Source organism: Pseudophryne corroboree, chromosome 8 (assembly GCF_028390025.1).
Source record: "Pseudophryne corroboree isolate aPseCor3 chromosome 8, aPseCor3.hap2, whole genome shotgun sequence".
In the NCBI taxonomy this organism is placed as follows: domain Eukaryota; kingdom Metazoa; phylum Chordata; class Amphibia; order Anura; family Myobatrachidae; genus Pseudophryne; species Pseudophryne corroboree.
Window position 1 is genome coordinate 336,909,330 of NC_086451.1, and position 6,175 is coordinate 336,915,504.

Genomic DNA, 6,175 nt, shown 5'->3' on the forward strand with positions numbered 1-6,175 from the left:
CTGCATATGTTTTTATATTCTCACCACTAGACCAATTAAGGTATCTATTCTTTATTTCTCTAACGTCCTATAGGATGCTGGGGACTCCGTAAGGACCATGGGGATAGACGGGCTCCGCAGGAGACATGGGCACTTTAAGAAAGTCTTTAGACCTGGGTGTGCACTGGCTCCTCCCTCTATGCCCCTCCTCCAGACCTCAGTTTGATACTGTGCCCAGAGGAGCTGGGTGCTTTTCAGTGAGCTCTCCTGAGTTTGCTGATAGAAAGTATTTTGAAAGGTTTTTTATTTTCAGGGAGCTCTGCTGGCAACAGACTCTCTGCATCGAGGGACTGAGGGGAGAGAAGCAGCCCTACTCTCTGAGTGCAGGTCCTGCTTCTTAGGCTACTGGACACCATTAGCTCCAGAGGGATTGGTACGCAGGATCTCACCCTAGCCGTCCGTCCCAGAGCCGCGCCGCCATCCCCCTCGCAGAGCCAGAAGATAGAAACCGGGTGAGTATGAGAAGAAAAGAAGACTTCAGAGGTGGCAGAAGACTTCATGATCTTCACTGAGGTAACGCACAGCACTGCAGCTGTGCGCCATTGCTCCCACACACCTCACATACTCCGGTCACTGTAAGGGTGCAGGGCGCAGGGGGGGGGGCGCCCTGGGCAGCAATATAAACCTCTTATTTGGCAAAAGAAGCATATATGGTAGAGTGTGGGATTAAGGATGCCGCACAGGACTAAGTGAGATTGTATAGGTGTGTAATTAATGTGTGTTGCCAAGAAAACCGACGAACCAGAAAAGATTCTGGAATTAATCACCATCTACCATTGAACAGAAAAAGGTTCTTGTTTAGGCAGAAAAAAAGGGTGATTGTCGATGGTGCTCCCATGGGTCTATTACATGGGTAATAAGGACAGGAGAGAAAGGAAAAAAGTGACCCTTGTTGGGAGCACTCCCTCTTGGAAAGAACTGTGATTGGAATTATGTATAATGTATTTTTATTTAAAACGTAACCTTTAATTCTTAATGAGTAATATAGGAGTACACACAAAGTATGTTTAAAAATTGATTAAATAGTTTGAATCGTAAATTCGGGATTGCAACTGTGAACATAAGGATGAAAAAAACATAATATAATATAAAAGGCAAATGTGCGGTACAAGTTACGGCAAAACCAGAAGATTTGCCCGCCTGGTGTTGATTAATGCAATAGGTGCAATAGCCAAGGTATTGCCTTCAAACTTGACCTACAACACCTGGTATTCCTTAGTGGTCAACCACCTAAGTACTGACCAGGCCCAACACCGTATTGCTTCCAAGATCGGACGAGATTGGGCATGTACGGTGTGGTATGGTAGTAGATTGAAGTTGATGAAGCAAAGACCTATAATGGGTATGCAATTGTTAGATCCACCCAAGGCCTGGTAGAATGGGCAAAAAAATCTCTTAAAAAAGAGACTGATGTTTAACCATCATTGCACCAAAGTGTATTCCAAATGTATAGGTATACATAGGTTTTAAATCATATGGTCAACCGGTTTTGCCAAAAATAGCCGCCAATATGTTGCTTTATACTGTGCTATGCAACATTGATCCCAGAGAATTTTTCACATGTAGTAGGGCAATAATGAACCCTAGTTATTCTGATGACATGCCAGCAAAGTTTGAGAGATATCAAAACATAAATGTGTTGCAAGTATAGGTACTACTGAATATGCAAAAGATCCTGAGCAATACACCATACTTCCCCTCCCCCTTCACACAGTGTATAGGGCAGGGAATGGAAATGTGCCAGAAATCATGTATTCAGCTGAAACGACAGATTGGCAGGAGTGGATAGAAATTAGGGAATAGATCTCAAGAGACGTGATCTCCACTATCCACAATAAGGCTAACTAATTCATTAGAGCCTGAAATGTCAATTACTGTCTTAATTGCAATCTTAGATAAATAATTATACTTGCAGTAAGGAAGCACACAAATAGTATTGTATATGCTGTATGTCCACAGTCAAATAAGAAATGTGAAAAAAAGAATCAATTGTCAAATGCAAAAGGTAGATTGTTGCTGATTGTACGTAATTTCATCAGCAACAGAGTAACACTGAAAAAGTGTCTGTATATGTGGCACCTAATAGCAGCAAATTGTAATATGCAATGAAAAGATTGAATATAATTAATAGAAAAAAAGTGCCTTATTATAAAAACGGCATAGATTTGCCTGAATGAGACTGATGCACACAGTGTTTAATTACAATTGTGCGTGGCTGGAGAGCGGGAGACAGAGTGAAAATGCAGGATATATCTGGAGAAATACTTGCGAGCGCCTGTGCATGTATCCTGCTAGTTAGGTACCGCTGACAGCTCGGCGTGATGAGCTGTGTGTCTGAGCGGCTCCACTGATCTCCTCTCCTGCCGCTGACAGCTCGGCGTAGTGAGCTGTGTGTCTGAGCGGCTCCACAGGTCTCCTCTCCTGCCGCTGACAGCTCGGCGTGATGAGCTGTGTGTCTGAGCGGCTCCACTGGTCTCCTCTCCTGCCGGTCTCTTGGTCACGTGAGCGCACTCACCGTGACCCGTTCACCTCCCAACGTACGTTTCACAGAAAGCTTGTTCACGGGTAGTGTGAACGTGAGCAGTGCAGACCTGGATTATATTCAGAAGAATAGATTGTTAATTAATTATGCCTGGTGATGATTGCGGAGGTCTGACTGCTCTTTATGAGCTAAATAGGAAAATAGCTAAACAGAAATGAATAAATATGCTGCACTGGGTAAAATTCCTATGGGTAATTAATAAATGTACACTTGCAATATATGTAACATATGTAACAGAAGTCTATAAAGATGGATTTGATTGTGATTAATGGGTATGAGGAAGGGAGTTGTATTAGAGTGCTAACAGGCACTTGTGTGCTGTGTAAAAAAGAAAGAGGGGGGAATAATCGCCGGTATAGCAAGTGTTAAAATATGGATTGGGGGTATAGTTGAATTGAGAATGTGAGGGTATATTGCAATAATGATAAAACATGAGTGTGTATAAAAAAGATGATTTGATACAATGTGAAATGAAAAATATAAATATAAATGTAAAAATAGAAGTGAATATAGAAATGAAAATAAATGAATGTAAATAAATATGATAAAAATGAATATAGCTATGAAAATAAAAATGAAGATGATGATAGTGATAATGAGAGAAATATATTAAAATGAGAATGTGTAGGGAAGAAAAATTAAGATGGTGTGTGCATTGTGATAGCAGTGAATTTTGATTAAGCATGAAAAATGTGTTGTGAGGGCTGTGTAAAAATGGGTGACAAGAGGTGACAAGGATTATGTAAATAGCTTGTGTGGCTCAAAATTTGCATAATGACAGTGTATTGCTGGTGAAAAAAAAAAAAAATTTTTTTGAAAAGAAGGGGGGGGGGGGGGGGGGGGGAAGGAGAGGGTGGGATAGGTTTGTGGGGGGCGGGGGGGGGGAGGGTTTTTTTTTGGAAATGGGGCAATGAGGGGGGGGGGGAAGGGGGGAAAAAAAAAAAAGGGGGGGGGAGAGGGGAAAAGAGAAGGAGAAATGGGGGGAGGGGGGGGTTTTGTTTGTAGTTGGGAAAATTGAAAAGGTGAAGGATATTTGTTAGACTATATGATGAAATCAGATGTCCCTACTGGGATAGTAATTGCTACCATAATAACATATATGCAGTAATGATAAATTTAAGTTGGAAGGAAAGCACCAAAGTTGATTGTTTCATTGAGTCCTTGAGGGTGTAGTGAGTCCAATCTAAAAGTCCACTCACATTCCTTCCGTAGTAGAGTGTTAGTCCAATCTCCTCCTCGTATACCTAGTTTGACTTTCTCTAGTCCACAGACCTTAAGTTCATCCCACCGACCAGCATGATTGGAAACAAAGTGACGTGCCACAGAGGTGATTTGCTTCATTTTTTGTAGGTCTTTAGTCGCATTCCGAATCGATCCAATGTGTTCCAAAATCCTTTGCTTGAAGGCTCTGGTCGTCATGCCAACATATCTTTGTCCACAGGGACATACTATGCAGTAGATCACTCCTTCTGTTGAGCAGTTAATAAAGTGTCTGAATTTAACATCTTTACCGTAGCGGTCCTGAATATGGTCAGTCTTGAGGATATATTGGCATGCTCTACAGTGACCACATGGATATGTGCCAATCGTGGATTGTGGTTTCCCTCGGGTCAGCTGGAAATGACTGGATACCAGTCTATCTTTCAAGTTTCTCGATCTCCTCCAACTCATGGATACTTGTGATCCGAGTTTTTGTGATAGAACTGGATCCAAATGTAGGATTCCCCAGTGTTTTTGAATGGCTTGTTTGACCTGACGCCACTCTTGACAGAAGCCACCTACGAATCTGATGATGTTATCCTCTTGTTTCTTATGTTTCTTTTCAAAGATTAGATGTTCTCGCTGGACAGTCTGAATGTTTCTGCTTGCTTTCTTGATGGCGGTGTTACTGTATCCTCTCTCCCGTAATCTCTTTGAGAGGTCTTTGCTTTGTTCCATAAAGTCCTGATCATTGGAGCAATTCCTTCTTAGGCGTAGATATTCCCCCTTGGGTATGTTCATAATTGTTGGAGGAAAGTGGGAACTGGTTTGATGTAGCAGTGTATTTGAGGATGTTTCCTTCCTATACAGTTTTGTGGAGAGCATTTGATTTTCATCTTTGTAGATTAGAACATCCAAGAATGGGAGTTCATCTTGGCTTATATGATGGGTGAGTCGAATGTTGAGGTTATTGTTGTTGAGATGTTCAATGAATAAGAGAAGCATCTCTATGTCACCTTCCCAAATCATCAAAATGTCATCGATATACCGTACCCACAAAATGATGTTGGATGTAAAGACATCATTGCTGTCATTGAACACAGTTTCGCGTTCCCACCAACCTAAGAAGATATTGGCATAAGTGGGGGCACACGCTGCCCCCATAGCTGTGCCCCTTGTCTGTAGAAAGAATCTGTTGTTGAAGGTAAAAAGATTATGACTGAGTATGAATTGGAGTAGATCGGCAAGGAATGCATGGAATTTCTCCATACCTTCCATATTCATGAAATAATTGACGGCTTCAAGTCCTTTGTCATGATCAATTGAAGTGTATAGTGCCTCAACATCTAGAGAGACTAAGTATTGATTACTTTCCAATTTGACATCATGAATCTTGCGAAGAACGTCTGTGGTATCTTGGACAAAGGATGGGAGACCCAAAACATGGTGTCGTAGATGTAAGTCAACAAAAATGCTGGCTTTTTCAGTCAAGGATCCTATCCCCGATACAATTGGTCTGCCTGGTGGTTGCCGCATGTTCTTATGTATCTTGGGGAGCATGTAAAATGTAGGGATACTGGGATGTGCTGTCTGGAGATACAGGTATTCCGAAGGCCCCGAGAACAATACATACAGGAAGCATACCGGCAGTTGGAAGACCAAACTTGCTACCAAAGAATATTACTCAACCCCATGGAAAACTACAGGACAATATACAACCGGATTCTGAACGACGCACACGCTGAAGGAACTATAACACCTTCGGAATACCTGTATCTCCAGACAGCACATCCCAGTATCCCTACATTTTACATGCTCCCCAAGATACATAAGAACATGCGGCAACCACCAGGCAGACCAATTGTATCGGGGATAGGATCCTTGACTGAAAAAGCCAGCATTTTTGTTGACATACATCTACGACACCATGTTTTGGGTCTCCCATCCTTTGTCCAAGATACCACAGACGTTCTTCGCAAGATTCATGATGTCAAATTGGAAAGTAATCAATACTTAGTCTCTCTAGATGTTGAGGCACTATACACTTCAATTGATCATGACAAAGGACTTGAAGCCGTCAATTATTTCATGAATATGGAAGGTATGGAGAAATTCCATGCATTCCTTGCCGATCTACTCCAATTCATACTCAGTCATAATCTTTTTACCTTCAACAACAGATTCTTTCTACAGACAAGGGGCACAGCTATGGGGGCAGCGTGTGCCCCCACTTATGCCAATATCTTCTTAGGTGGTGGGAACGCGAAACTGTGTTCAATGACAGCAATGATGTCTTTACATCCAACATCATTTTGTGGGTACGGTATATCGATGACATTTTGATGATTTGGGAAGGTGACATAGAGATGCTTCTCTTATTCATTGAACATCTCA

The 6,175-nt window shown here is 41.9% G+C and overlaps 1 pseudogene; it reads right to left on the bottom strand.

The window, feature by feature from the left end:
* Positions 1–1,232: 1,232 nt before the first annotated feature.
* Positions 1,233–1,351, bottom strand: LOC134950253 (5S ribosomal RNA; annotated as a pseudogene).
* Positions 1,352–6,175: the final 4,824 nt, after the last annotated feature.